The following is a 15203-nucleotide window of genomic DNA, read 5'->3' on the forward strand; positions in this document are numbered from 1 at the left end:
CTGTCCAGTTCAAGTCAGCTAAGACTGGTTGGGACCACCAACCCTAAAACTTAGCCTGTGCAGGTGTCCTCTGAATGACCTTTTGATGTCAGAGGGCCAAAAACTCCACCCTCAGATTATGCTAAGTGCCTCCATTTCTGAACATGCATCCCATGAAAAATCACATAACTCAGATATGCCTGCACAAAGCACCACTTAGCTCATCTTTTCCTTACCTCCAACCACCTTTCCACATGCGTAAAACCACCCTGCTTCTTTATCCCATAAATATCTCAAGCCCGTTGAATTCTGGGAGGTGAATCTGAGATTTATCTGCCCATTTCCTCACTTGGCTGCCTTCTGAATAAACTGCTGCAGACTTTGGCATCTCAGCATTTGGCTTTGTGCACCTGGTTTGGTAACAGTTTAACTCATTCCAAACCTTTGTTTTTCAATAGTAATCAGATGGTTTCTCTGCACGTATCTTGCCATGAGATTCAGGAACTAAAGAGTCCTGTCAATGTACAAAAGGGTAAGGGTTCCAGTTCCATTGTACAGATTTGAGAATGTGTGATAATTGCCCACTACAAGCTGAAATCAACTTTTCACATCTACATTTTACAATAGATAGTTCCTTCTCTAACCCTTTAAAAATGTATTAATGTGCACTGAAGCTGCCTAAATACCAGTCAGTATTTCAAACCAGGAAAATAATTATGGCTTGTTGCATAGAATGTAAAAAATTCCACAGCAAATTTAATAGACACTTCAGTTTCCAAAATCACACCATCATTTTTGTTTGTGTGCACCCTGGCTGGCGATACTATTGAATGTGCACTCCAAATACAGATGTAAATGGTGAACTAAACAGATATACTATTAGGTGAGGGAATCTTGGCAGCTTAATGCTGCATGTTACAAAACACTTAAAGAACACATTTCTTCTATTGGAGAAAATATCTTCATACGACTTACAATGTCATGATCAGAAAAGACTTTTTATTTTTCTAAGTCAGAAAAAGAAAAATCCAATAAAACAAAAAATTAAGCATGGGTCAAGGGCAGCTCTTCCCTTTAGTTCTACAGTAAAGAGGCAAGCAACCACGTCAAGTGAGAAAGTATAAATCATTTATTGGCCTAATGTGAGCTTTTCTTGCTAACCAGATTAGTTTCCCTCAACTGATGTTTGGGATCAGATGTATGTTGGTAACAGTCTGTGAGGGATACTGTACTCGCAGAGTAGGGGGCTAGTTAGCTCAGACAATGACTCAGTGAGAACATCTCTCTTCTGCAATTACATACAGTTGTGACTGAAAAGCTGTGCTAATCAGGAACCTAACTCAACTAGAAAAAGATCAGAACAACTGGAAGAAGGTGTTCACATGAGAAGTCAATGTTTAAAATCAAGAAAGTAGGCAGCTGAAGAAGATCAGAACAGACAGGTTAGTTAAGGGAAAGTCTGAGGCAATATGAAGGATAAAAAGCTTTTTCTCTGGATACACACATTCTTGGGGAAGGGGAGAAGCTTAGTGAATATACAGTTTTTTTCAAAGATCAGGACTCGTACAGTGTCATCATAAAGCAAATATATTTTCCCCACACCTGTTGTTGTAATCTGCTCGGTGGGGATAGATTTTTTCCTGCTTCAGAATAAAACCACTATCTAGACTCAAAGCTTATTTGCTCGCTCTTAGATCACAAGAAACCCTCAGGTAATTTTAGTAAAAAAAAAAAAAAAAAAGTTTCAGTTCTGTAGTTATTACTTTCATTCCAGTATAATAAAATTCTGAAATTATTCCAAGATAATTTCTCCTATCAAGTCTGGTATAGTCTGGAAGTGGGAAAGTGAGGAAGAGGACAAACACAGCTTTTCCTGAGATCCAGCTTTATAAGGGGAAGGAACTATTCCCAGTGCACTTGTACTAGTTTGAGTAGCTGCACTGTTCAATTGGGATATGTTTAAAACTGATTATTTTTTCTGGGAACACTATCACTAGGGAGCTATTCTCATTATCCCAGAGGTAAGAGGAAACTGTCATCCCCGTCCTCCATGATGGTAAGGGAGGTTGAAATTCTTTTCTGTCTCCAATAAAACTCTTTCATAATCCCAAGTGTTTGGAGCCAAGAAGCATGAAAAGAATCTAGACACCCCCTTTGCATATCCTGAATTGATGGTCCTGCACCTCAATTTGGGATGTGGGAGTATTTGTCATGTTATTGTTATGAGGCAAGCAGCCCCTATGGAGTACACTGAAACTGAAATGCCAATTACCAATAAAACTCTCATCGCCTTGTCTGATTTTGTTTAAAGAGCCTTCTTAAAACACATATACTTTGTTTGACTACACAGGGACATCACTTATATTTATTTCCCTTCATATATTTGTTTCTATTCTCTGTCCCAATACTGCAATGATGAATTCAAGTTCCCTCTGTGTTTTGCAAAACTCCTGTAGCAAACTGATCATAAGAGAATCCTATGAAGATGCCTTCTACAGCTGGGGTCAGAGTAGTTTTTGAGACTTTCCTTAACTTAGAGGGAAACAGCCAAACAAAATCTTTCAAGCTGATTATTACGTGGAAGATTCCTCCACTACTGTGTAAAGCTGTTATCTTCTTCTACCAGACACCACCTTTTTGAAAAAGTTAAGACTAACATTTTTCCTCTCTCTATTGCTTGGGTTTTGTTGATCTTTTACTTATGATTGCTTAAGCTTTCCCTTCAGGTATGTTCAGAGTATGTAACTTGTCTTACGTAAAAATTCTCCAAGATAAAGAGAAATGTTGACTAGGAAGACTAATCCAATTATCAATCTATGTTACTTATGAAAAGAAAAAAGAAAAATCCCTACCCCTCACTCATGCCTCACTTCATTGTAGTTTATTTTCTGTACATACAAATTCTGGAAACTGCTCTCACCAACATCAGCACTTTTGCCTTCCTAAATCTTATCCTTGGCTCCTCTATGCCAGTTGATACTTTTGGCCATTTGCTCTTCCTCAAAATTATTCTATTGATTCCACACCATAATTCATATATTGTTTCATCATATTCTCTCTCTCTCCACACACACAAATAAATTCTGACAATTCTCATTAGTCATATGAATTAGGTCCTTTCCCCCTGCTCACCTTGCAATATTGCTTTCTCTCTTCAATCCATGAAAAGTAACAAGTAAAACTCCTATTTATTATTAATCCACACCCATGGCATCAATGACCTCATTTACAGCAATAACTCCTGTGATGCTATTGTTGAGTGGCACTTTAACACTCATTCAAACTCTATTTTAGGAAGCTTTTTTGACTAAAGAGATGAAAAAGCTAAATGTAACATTTCTCAGATTTCTTTGCAGCTAGATATTTGAATATGACTTAAGATTTATTGAACAGATAAGTACACTGAGGATCTCAAAAAGACTGAAAGCAAGTGTGTTGGTTTTCTCTTGCTCCTGTAATAAAGTACTATAAATTTAGTGGCTTACACCTTGAAGAAATGAATAAATTCCTAGAAATACACAACCCACCATGACTGAATCATGAAAAATAGAAAATATAAACATACCAATTATGAGTAACGGGACTGAATCAATAATCAAAAATCTCCCAACAAACAAAAGTCCAGGACCAGACAGCTTCACTGGTGAATTCCATCAAACATTCAAAGAATGAATACAAACCCTTCTCAAATTCTTCCTCCCTCCACCCCCGAAAATAGAAGTGAGGGGAACACTTCTCAACTTGTTTCATGAGGTCAGCATTACCCTGATACCAAAACCAGACAAGGGCACCACAAACTCATAGGTCAACATCCCTGATAAACAGAGATGCAAACATAGCAAACTGAGTCCAACAAACTTAGTTAAAACAACACTAATTTTTACTTTCATTCCACAGCAGCATTATTCAAAATAGCCAAAAGGTAGAAGCAACCCAAGCTTCCATCAAAGGATGAATACATAAACAAAATATACTATATACATACAATGGAATATTATTCAGCCTAAAAAAGGAAGGAAATTTGGACATATGTTACAACAAGCATAACCCTTAAAGACAGTATACCAAGTGAAATAAGCCAGTCACAAAAAGACAAATACTATACGATTCCACTTACAGGAGATAACCAAAGCAGTCAAATTCATAGAGACGAAAAGTAAAATTGTACTTACCAGGGGTGAGAGGGAGCGAGGGAATGGGAAATTGTTGTTTAACGGGTATAGAATTTCAGTTTGTAAGACAAAAAGATTTCTGGAGATTGGTCACACATTATACTGTGAATATACTTAACACTGATGAACTGTACAGTTAAATACAATTAAAAGAGTGAACTTCACAGTTTGTATGTTTTACCACAATTAAAAACTTAAAAAAAAATTTAAAAGCATATTTGAAATACACGCAAAGCCCCACAATTTGTTTTTCTTACCTTAGAGTGCTGTATGCTGGAAGTCCAACATGGATCTCGGTGGAAAAAAAAAAAAATCAAGGTGTCAGCAGGGCTGTATTTCTGCTGGAGAATCTTTCCTCTAGAAACAGCTTTGTGAAACCTTCCCATTCTGGCTGCCTTCCTCCATCTTAAAGCCAAAAACAGGTGTATTGAGTCCTTCTCATGCTGAATCTCTCATGCACTGCAGCTGGAAAGGGTTCTCTCTACTTTTAACAACCCATGTGATTACAGTGGTGTCAATTTACAAACTGGGGAGTTCCCTGGTAAAATCTGAAACTGGTTCCTGTACATGGAGGATGAGAGACCGAAGAAAGAGGCAGGTCACTGCATATTGAGAGGCGGCAGTTTTAATAAGCAAGGGAACTTACATAGGAGGTTTGTCTTGGATGGCTGCGAGAAGAAGAGATGTCCGAATTCGCCTGCTAGAATCTTGAAAGTTTATTTAGAGGTCTTAAGGGGGTACAGTCATGTATTCAGTCTAGAAGTGAAGCTGTGTGTTATCAGTAATTAAATCCATTTCACCTATAACCTGCCTTCACTAATAAAGGTCACTGTTAAGACCTGCACGTCCTCCAAGCAGCATGTAGCCTAAACAATAATATGTTTGCCAGAGTTGTTTTCCAGGGAATTGAAGTCAGCTTTGTCTAGTTCTAGCTGAGCTGTTTGAGCATGGAGAGGACCACTCAGTGACCTTTTGATGCCGGGGGGCTGAAAACTCCAACCTTAGGCAGCCTAGTTACACCTGCGCAGAATGAAGATTAGTGATTACCACACCTTTTTCCAATCACTTTCCCCCATGCCCCCCACACCTCAGACCACCCTGCTTCTTTATCGCAGAAACACTTGAAGCCCCTGCCTTCAGGGAGGGAGATTTGAGAATTGTTCTCCCATCCCCCCTCTTGGCTACCTTGTGAATAAACTCTCCATTTGCTGCAAACCTCAGTGTCTCAGGCTTTTAACTCGCTTCATGTCAGGCAATGAAACTGGTTCGGTAACGGGTGGTCTCAACAACACCTTACCCTCTCAAGTCTATGTTCTTTAAACAGCTCCTAGAGTGGAAATAATGGGCAAAATGTACATTCCAAGAACAGGAGGGGAGTGAGGAACCACTGATTGCCAGAGTCCAGCTCTCAGGTCAACCAAGGGTCACTGCCTCTTGATGACCTCCTCCAACAATTGGGACCACCTGGATAATCAGGACAAGCTACACATCTCAAGGTCCATATGCTAATTACAATCTGCAAAGCCCTTTTTACCATGTTAGGTAACAGGCCCAGCTTCCCAAGTTATCATTCTGCCTCTCACAGTAAGTTAGGAGGCAGGCTGGGTAATAAGCATGTGTTTTGCTGCCGTGAGTGGTGATCATACTAGAATGGTTTTGTAGTCAGTAGCTTACTGACCACTTGGTAGTCAGTAAAAGTGGTTTCTTGATTCCATAGATTCTTGATTATGGCTGAGTCACTTTCCTCCAGAAGTTCAGGCCAGACTCTGTTCCTTTAGACAATTTTCCAGTTAGGTATGCAATCTAAAATAACGTGTAATAAATCTCTTTCTACAAAAATCAGCAAAATTGGATTATATTATCTGAAACTGAACCCTGGTTAATTTAACTCCCACATCTACATTACCAGCCTGGGAACTTCCTGGAAGACTTTAAGTGTCCACTTACCTGTTGGTTATCTACTCTTGGGAAATCCTCAGGAATTTCAAAAAACAGCATATAAAAAACTAAATTCATAATTTTACCCTCATATTTGGACCTGTATCAGTTAAAGCTTTGATTTGAGTTCTCAGGGGAAACCTTGGGAATCATCCCAGAATGAACTACCTTTTTAAAGTCTCTCATATTCATTTACGATTCAAATAGTACTGAATCCTTTCCACCATATCTCTCAAATTCATACCTGCCTGATTATTCTTACTGTTCATGTTTAATCAACTCTTAACTACATTACTATGAACACGTGTTAACCAATCTCTCAATTCCTAACAATCACTAAAGGTTCCTTTTTTTGCCCAACTTGATTAAGATATAATTGACATATAACACTGCGTCAGTTTAAGATGTACAACATGATGATTTGATATCAGTATACACTGCAAAATTGTTAACCACAATAAGATGAGTTACATCCCTCAATCTATCACCTCACATAGTCATGTTTGTGTGTGTGTGTGTGTGTGTTAGAACTTTTAAGATCTATTCTCTTAGCAACTTTCAAATATGGAAAACAGTGTTGTTAACTATAGTTACCATGCTGTTCATTACATCCCCAGAACTTATTCATCTTATAACTGGAAGTTTGTACCCTGTAACCACCATTATCCATTTCCCTCACTCCTTTACCCACTCTTGCAACCACCAGTCTACTCTCTGTTTTCAATGAGTTTGGATTTTTTTAGATTCCACGTATAAGGAACATCATACACTATCTTTCCCTGTCTGACTTACTTCATTTAGCGTAATGCCCTCAAGGTCCATCCATGTTGTCACAAATGGCAGGATTTCATTTTTTTAATATGGCTGAATATTCATATATACACACACACACACAAAATTTCCTTTATATATTCATCTGTTGATGACCACTTAGGTTGTTTCCATGATTCGGCTATTACAAATAATGCTGTGATGAACATGCAGCTGTAGATATCTGTTCTAGATACTGATTTATTTCAAATATATACCCAGAAGTGAGATTGCTGGAACATATAGTAATTCTATTTTTAAGTTTTTGAAGAAACTCCATACTGCACCAATTTACATTCCTGCCAATAGTTTACATCCTCTCCAGCATTCGTTATCTCTTGACTTTTTGATAGTAGCCACTCGAAGAGGTGTGAGGTAACATCTCATTGTGGCTTTGATTTGCATTTCCCTGATGATCAGTGATGCTGAGCACCTTTTCATGTACGTGTTGGCCACTTGTATGTCTTATTTGGAAAAATGTCTTTTCAGGTATTTTGCCCATTTTAAAATCAGATTATTTGTTTTTGCTATTGAGTTGCACTAGTTCCTTACATAGTTTGAATATTTACCTCATGAGATATATAGTGTGCAAATATTTTATATCATCTCATAAGTTGCCTTTTAATTTTGTTGATGGTTTCCTTTCATTTTCTTTTTTTTTTTTTGGTGGTACGTGGGCCTCTCACTGCTGTGGCCTCTCCCTTTGCGGAGCACAGGCTCCAGACGCGCAGGCTCAGCGGCTCCACGGCATGTGGGATCTTCCCGGACTGGGGCACGAACCCGTGTCCCCTGCATCGGCAGGCAGATTCTCAACCACTGCGCCACCAGGGAAGCCAGGGAAGCCCTGGTGGTTTCCTTTGCTGTGCAGATGCTTTTTAAATTGACGTAGTCCCATTTGTTGAAGTTTGCTTTAGTTGTCTTTCCTTTTGGTGTCATATCCAAAAAATTACTGCCAAGGAGTAATTGTCAAGGAGTTTTTCCCTATATTTTCTTCTGAGCTCTCACCAAAGCCTCTTTATGAAGTGTGTATTAGATTATATGAATCCTTTGTTAGAATCTTTCAAAAGCATTATTTCTGTGTGCCTATACTAACTTACCCACCTGTAGCTTACTATTTAAACGTTCCTGACTTCTACAGCTTCATTTTTCATCATAGTTCCAAATGCAGCCCCTGCGCAAAACACCCTAAACTACCATGGACCTCCTGAAACACGATGCTTCCTCCTTTTTTATGACATGCAGTCACTTTTAGACATGATATCCCCTGTATTTGAAACCCTATCAACTCACACATGCGCCAGCTGCCTAACTCTTTAATTTTCAGGCCTCAAATTATTAACCCTTGATGTATATCAGAATCTTTATTATTATTATTATTTTTTGGAGTGGATGGCTTGTTTTGTTTTTAATTATCTTGAGTCAAGGTATAAACCCTGCAAAAATTTTTCACTCAATTGTTTTATGCCCCGAAAATCATTACATTCTTAAGAAATGTTCCAAAAATGGTTCTGATACAGTTATGACAGAGAATCAATGCCATAGTGGTTAAATAGATCAGATTTCAGAGTGAGACAGACTTCAGTGACTTTCAACAGGTCATTTCACTGTCAAAAGTTCAATCCAGGGGTTTCCCTGGTGGTGCAGTTATTGAGAGTCCGCCTGCCGATTCAGGGGACACGGGTTCGTGCCCTGGTCCGGGAAGATCCCACATGCCGCGGAGCGGCTGGGCCCGTGAGCCATGGCCGCTGAGCCTGCGCGTCCGGAGCCTTTGCTCTGCAAAGGGAGAGGCCACAACAGTGAGAGGCCCGCATACTGAAAAAAAAAAAAAAGTTCAATCCAATTTCTTCATCTGCAAAAGGAGAAAAATAACACCTATACCACAAGTTTGTCTAAGAATAGAGTTGCACTGTCATTATAATTATCACAAATACTGAATACTTTTTAAAGATCCTAGAGGTCTAAGTATATTACTTTCCTCTGATTTTTCAATATAACTCAGAATAGATCTCTTAACACTGAATAGTATAAATAATATCTTGACTTTTGAGATTATGAGTTGCATTTTAAAAACAATTTTTAAAAAATTTAGAACCATTTTAGATTGACAGAAAAATTGAGAAGATAGTACAGAGCGTTCCTATGTGCCTTGCACCCAGTTTACCTTCCTATCAACATATTAGTATGGTACATTTGTTACCATTAGTGATTCATAATTGATACACTATTATTAACTAAAGTTCACAGTTTATTCAGATTTCCTTAGTTTTTTCCAAATGTCCTTTCTTTGTAGAGGATTCCACCCAAGACACCACATTACATTTTGTTTTCATGTCTCCTTAAGCCTAAGGACATTTGGAAACTACCTATGACAGTTTCTCAGATTTTTTCTGTTTTTGGTGACCTTGACAGTTTTAAGGGGTGCTGCTCAGGTATTTTGTAGAATATCCTTCAATTAGGATTTTTCTGGTGTCTTATGAGTAGACTGGGTTTCTGGGTTTTGGGGATAAAGACCACAGACACAAAGTGCCATTCTCATTATATCATCTCAAGGATACATATTATCAACATAATCTATTACTATTACTTTTACCTTGATCACCTGGCTGAGGTAGTGTTTATTTCTCCATTGTAAAGCTAGTCATTTTTTCCTCTTTCCATATGATGATCCTGGGAAGAAAGCTACTACACACTTAAGGAATGGGAAGCTGTGCTCCATTTTCCTGAAAGCATCATATCTACATATATTATTTTGAATTCTTCTGCATAAAATATTTTTCTCTTCTCTAATTATTTGTTTATTCAATCACTAACATATTGGTATGTACTCATGAATATTTATTTTATATTTTAGGCTATAATCCAATACTACGTTATTAATTTTGTTTTTGCCTAAATTCTTCCAGCTATGGCTACTGGGAGCTTTTTCAGTTGACTACTGTGTCCCTTTGACATACCCCTAACAATGTAATTTTTAAAAATCTCCTTTTCTTTCTGGAATTATAAAATACTCAAAGCTTATTTTTTATGTTTCTTGCCCCAGTCCTAGACTCAGCCATTTCTCCAAGATGCTCTGATTCCTTTCATTGGAGAATGGTATTAGAAATCAAGTTCTGGGTGCTATGTGTGTTAACTGCTATTGGGGTGATATTTCAGCTGGCAGAGGGGATCACATTAGTACACACATATATTCCTATAAATATATTTCAATAAACACTTCAAAAATATTTCTCTCTATATTTCCATATGTATTTCTCCATATCTATATTAAACTAAACATGAGTTCATACCAATGTCTTCAACTCTAATCTGTTACCTACCACATTGCCATATGACTCCTCCCTTGCTTATTTGTAACTTCCCACACTGAGAGAAAGAAACCTGACTCCCACAATTTTCATTTATTTACTTCCAGTATACATACATAGGGGTATCACAATTTTGTCTGTAATAGGGAATAACTTTATCAACTATGGTATAGTACTTAGGTACAGTTTCTATTGCCTTTAGTCTTACTCTACTTACTTCCAAAGTTATGTAACTTCCTCTCCCCCCACGCATTCAGTGAGCCTGTTTCATTCATTTGTAATGTATTTATTTTGTCACATTCTGTATTCCATCCTTGAATCACCTCAACTATTAATTTAAAATAATTTTTGCATGCAGTAAGGTTAATGTTCTGTGATGGAAAGTTCTATGTTTAAGGTCTTGTATCCAGTATTACAAGATCATACAAAATAGTTTCACCACCCTAAAAACTTATATATTCATCTATTCAACCTTCCTCCATTAAACCTTCCTCCATTAAAGAGCAAAAACTGAGGGGGACCTTCAAGATGGCAAAGGAGTAAGACGTGGAGATCACCTTCCTCCCAGAAAGTACATCAAAGATACATCTACATATGGAACAACTCCTACAGAACACATACTGAATGCTGGCAGAAGACCTCAGACTTCCCAAAAGGCAAGAAACTCCCCAGTAGAGCAAAAGAAAAAAGAAAAAACAGACACAAAAGAATAGGAATGGGACCTGCACCTCTGGGAGGGAGCTGTGAAGGAGGAAAAGTTTCCACACACTAGGAAGCCCCTTCACTGGTGGAGATGGGGGGACAAGGGGGAATTGTTGGAGCCACGGAGGAGAGTGTAGCAATAGGGTTGCAGGGGGCAAAGTAGAGAGATTCCCACACAGAGGATTGGTACTGACCAGCACTCACCAGCCTGAGAGGCTTTTATGCTCACCCGCCGGGGCGGGTAGGGGTTGGGAGCTGAGGCTCGGGATTTGGAGGTCAGATCCCAGGGAGAGGAATGGGGTTGGCTGCATGAACACAGCCTGAAGAGCGGTAGAGCACCACAGCTACCTGGGAGAGAATAAGGGAAAAAGTATGGAACTGTCTAAGAGGCAAGAGACATCGTTTTGGGGTGCATGAGGAGAGGGGAATCAGAGCACCACCTAAATGAGCTCCAGAGTCAGGTGCAAGCCGGGGATATCAGCATAGACACCAGAGATAGGCATGAGAAGCTAAGGCTGCTACAGCCACCAAGAAGCCTGTGTGCAAGCACAGGTCACTATCCATAACTCCCCTCCTGGGAGCCTGTGCAGCCCACCAGTGCCAGTGTCCCATGATCCAGGGACAACTTCCCCAGGAGAACACATGGCACGCCTCAGGCTGTTGCAATGTCACACCAGTCTCTGCCGCTGCAGGCTGGCCCCACATTCTGTACCCCTCCCTCCTCCTGGCCTGAGTGAGCCAGAACCCCAAATCATCTGCTCCTTTAACCTCTTCCTGTCTGGGTGAAGAACAGACACCAGAGGGCAATATACATGCAGAGGGGGGGCAAATGCAAAGCTGAACCCCAGGACCTGTGAGAACAAAGAAGAGAAAGGGAAATTTCTCCCAGCAGCCTCAGGAGCAGAGGATTAAATCTCCACAATCAACCTGATGTACCCTGAATCTGTGGAATACCTGAATAGACAACGAATCATCCCCAAATTAAGGTGGTGGACTTTGGGAGCAAATCTAAACTTAGGGTTTGCTTTCTGCATCTAACTGTTTCTGGTTTTATGTTCCTATTAGTTTAGTATTTGCAGCTAATTATCATTGGTAGATTTGGTTATTGATTTCTTTTCTCCCTTCCTTTTTTTTTCATATATATATATATGTGTGTGTGTGTGTGTGTGTGTGTGTGTGTGTGTGTGTATTTCCTTTTTCTCTTTTTGTGAGTGTATATGTGTACCCTTCTTTGTGTGATTTTTTCTGTAAATGTTTGCTTTTACCATTTGTCCTGGGTTTCTGTCTGTCTGGTTTTTTTTCTTTTTTAGTATAATTTTAGTGCCTGTTATCATTGGTGGATTTGTTTATTGCTTTGGTTGCTCTCTTCTTTCTTTTTTATTACACTTTAATTTTTTAATTTTTAATAATACTTTTTTATTTTAATAACTTTTTAAATTTTACTTTATTTTATTTCATTTATTTTATTTATACTATTTTCTCCATTTTCTTCTGAACTGTGTGGCTAACAGGGTTTTGGAGCTCCAGCTGGATGTCTGGCCTGAGCCTCTGAGGAGGGAGAGCCGAGCTCAGGACATTGGTCCACCAGAGACCTCCCAGCCCCACATAATATCAATCAGTGAGAGCTCTCCTAGTGACCTCCATCGCAACACTAAGACCTGGCTCAACTCAAGGACCAGCAAGCTCCAGTGCTGGACACCACATGCAAAACAACAGGCAAGACAGGAACACAACACAACCCAATAGCAGAGAGGCTGCCTAAAGACATACTAAATTCACAGACACCCCAAAACAAACTACCGGATGTGGTCCTGCTGACAAGACAGACAAGATCCAGCCTCATCCACCAGAACATAGACACCAGTCCCCTCCACCAGGAAGCCTACAAAACCCACTGAACCAACCTCACCCACTGGGGGCAGGCACCAAAATCAATGGGAACTATGAACATGCAGGCTATGAAAAGGAGACCCCAAACACAGTAAGTTAAGCAAAATGAGAAGACAGAGAAACACAGCAGTTGAAGGAGCAAAGTAAAAACCCACCAAACCAAATAAATGAAGAGGAAATAGGCAGTCTACCTGAAAAAGAATTTAGAGTAATGATAGGAAAGATGATCCAAAATCTTGTAAATAGAATGGAGAAAATAAAAGAAACATTTAACAAGGACCTAGAAGAACTAATGAGCAAACAAACAATGATGAACAACACAATAAATGAAATAAAACATTCCCTAGAAGGAATCAATAGCAGAATAACTGAGGCAGAAGAATGGAAAAGTGACCTGGAAGATAAAATAGTGGAAATAACTTCCTCAGAGCAGAATAAAGAAAAAAGAATGAAAAGAATTGAGGACAGTCTCAGAGACCTCTGGGACAATATTAAATGCACCAACATTCAAATTATAGGGGACCCAGAAGAAGAAGAGAGAAAGAAAGTGACTGAGAAAATATCTCAAGAGATTATAGTTGAAAACTTCCCTAACATGGGAAAGGAAATAGTCAATCAAGTCCAAGAAGCACAGAGAGTTCCATATAGGATAAATCCAAGGAGAAACACACATATTAATCAAACTATCAAAAACTAAATACAAAGAAAAAATATTAAAAGCAGCAGGGGAAAAATAACAAATAACATACAAGGAAATCCAGATAAGGATAACACTGATCACTCAGCAGAAACTATGCAAGCCATAAGGCAGTGCCAGGACATATTTAAAGTGATGAAAGGGAAAAATTTACAGGCAAGATTACACTGCCCAGCAAGGATCTCATTCAGATTTGATGGAGAAATTTAAAACTTTACAGACAATCAAAAGATAAGAGAATTCAGCACCAAATAACCAGCTTTATAACAAATGCTAAAGAAACTTCTCTAGGCAAGAAACACGAGAGGAGGAAAAGACCTGTAATAACAAACACAAAACAGTTAAGAAAATGGTAATAGAAACATACATATTGATAACTACCTTAAATGTAAATGGATTAAATGCTCCAACCAAAAAACATAAACTGGCTGAATGGATATAAAAAGAAGACCCATATATATGTTGTCTACAAGAGACCCAATTCAGACCTAGGGACTCATACAGACTAAAAGTGAGGGAATGGAAAAAGGTACTCCATGTAAATGGAAATCAAAAGAAAGCTGGAGCTGCGATTCTCATATCAGACAAAATAGACTTTAAAATAAAGAGTATTACAAGAGACAAAAAAGGACACTACATAATGATCAAATCAAGAAGAAGATATAACAATTGTAAATATTTATGCAACCAACATAGAAGCACCTCAATATATAAGGCAAAGGCTAACAGCCATAAAAGGGGAAATCGACAGTAACAAATTCATAGTAGAGGACTTGAACACCCCACTTTCATCTATGGACAGATCTTCCAAAATGAAAATAAAGAAACACAAGCTTTAAATGATACATAAAACAAGATGGACTTAAATGATATTTATAGGACATTCCATCCAAAAACAACAGAATACACTCTCTTCTCAAGTGCTCATGGAACATTCTCCAGGATAGAGCATATCTTGGGTCACATGTCAAGCCTTGGTGAATTTAAGAAAATGGAAATCAAATCAAGTATCTCTTCTTACCACAATGCTATGAGACTAGATACCAATTCCAGGGGAAAAATTCTGTAAAACATAGAAACATATGGAGGCTAAACAATACACAATGAAATAACTAAGAGATCATGAAGAAATGAGAGAGGAAATAAAAAAAAACCTAGAAACAAATGACAATGAAAACACGATGATCCAACACCTATAGAATGCAGCAAGAGACTTTCTACGAGGGAAGCTTATAGCAATGCAATCCTACTTCAAGAAACAAGAAAAATCTCAAATAAACAACTTGACTTTACACCTAAAGCCATTAGAGAAAGAAGAAAAAAAAAAAACCCCAAAGTTAGCAGAATGAAATAAATCATTAAGATCTGATCAGAAATAAATGAGAAAGAAATGATGAAAACAATACCAAATATCAATAAAAGTAAAAGCTGATTCCTTGAGAAGATAAAAAGAACTAATAAACCATTAGCCAGACTCATCAAGAAAAAAAGAAGACTCAAATCAATAGAATTAGAAATGAAAATGGAGAAGTAACAACTGCCACTGCAGAAATACAAAGAATCATGAGAGATTACTATAAGCAACTATAGGATGCCAATAAAATGGACAACCTGGAAGAAATGGACAAATTCTTAGAAAAGCACAACCTTCCAAGACTGAACCAGGAAGAAATAGTAAATATAAACAGACAAATCACAAGCACTGAAATT

The sequence above is a fragment of the Kogia breviceps genome, chromosome 4 (genome assembly GCF_026419965.1).
Source record: "Kogia breviceps isolate mKogBre1 chromosome 4, mKogBre1 haplotype 1, whole genome shotgun sequence".
NCBI classification, from domain to species: domain Eukaryota; kingdom Metazoa; phylum Chordata; class Mammalia; order Artiodactyla; family Physeteridae; genus Kogia; species Kogia breviceps.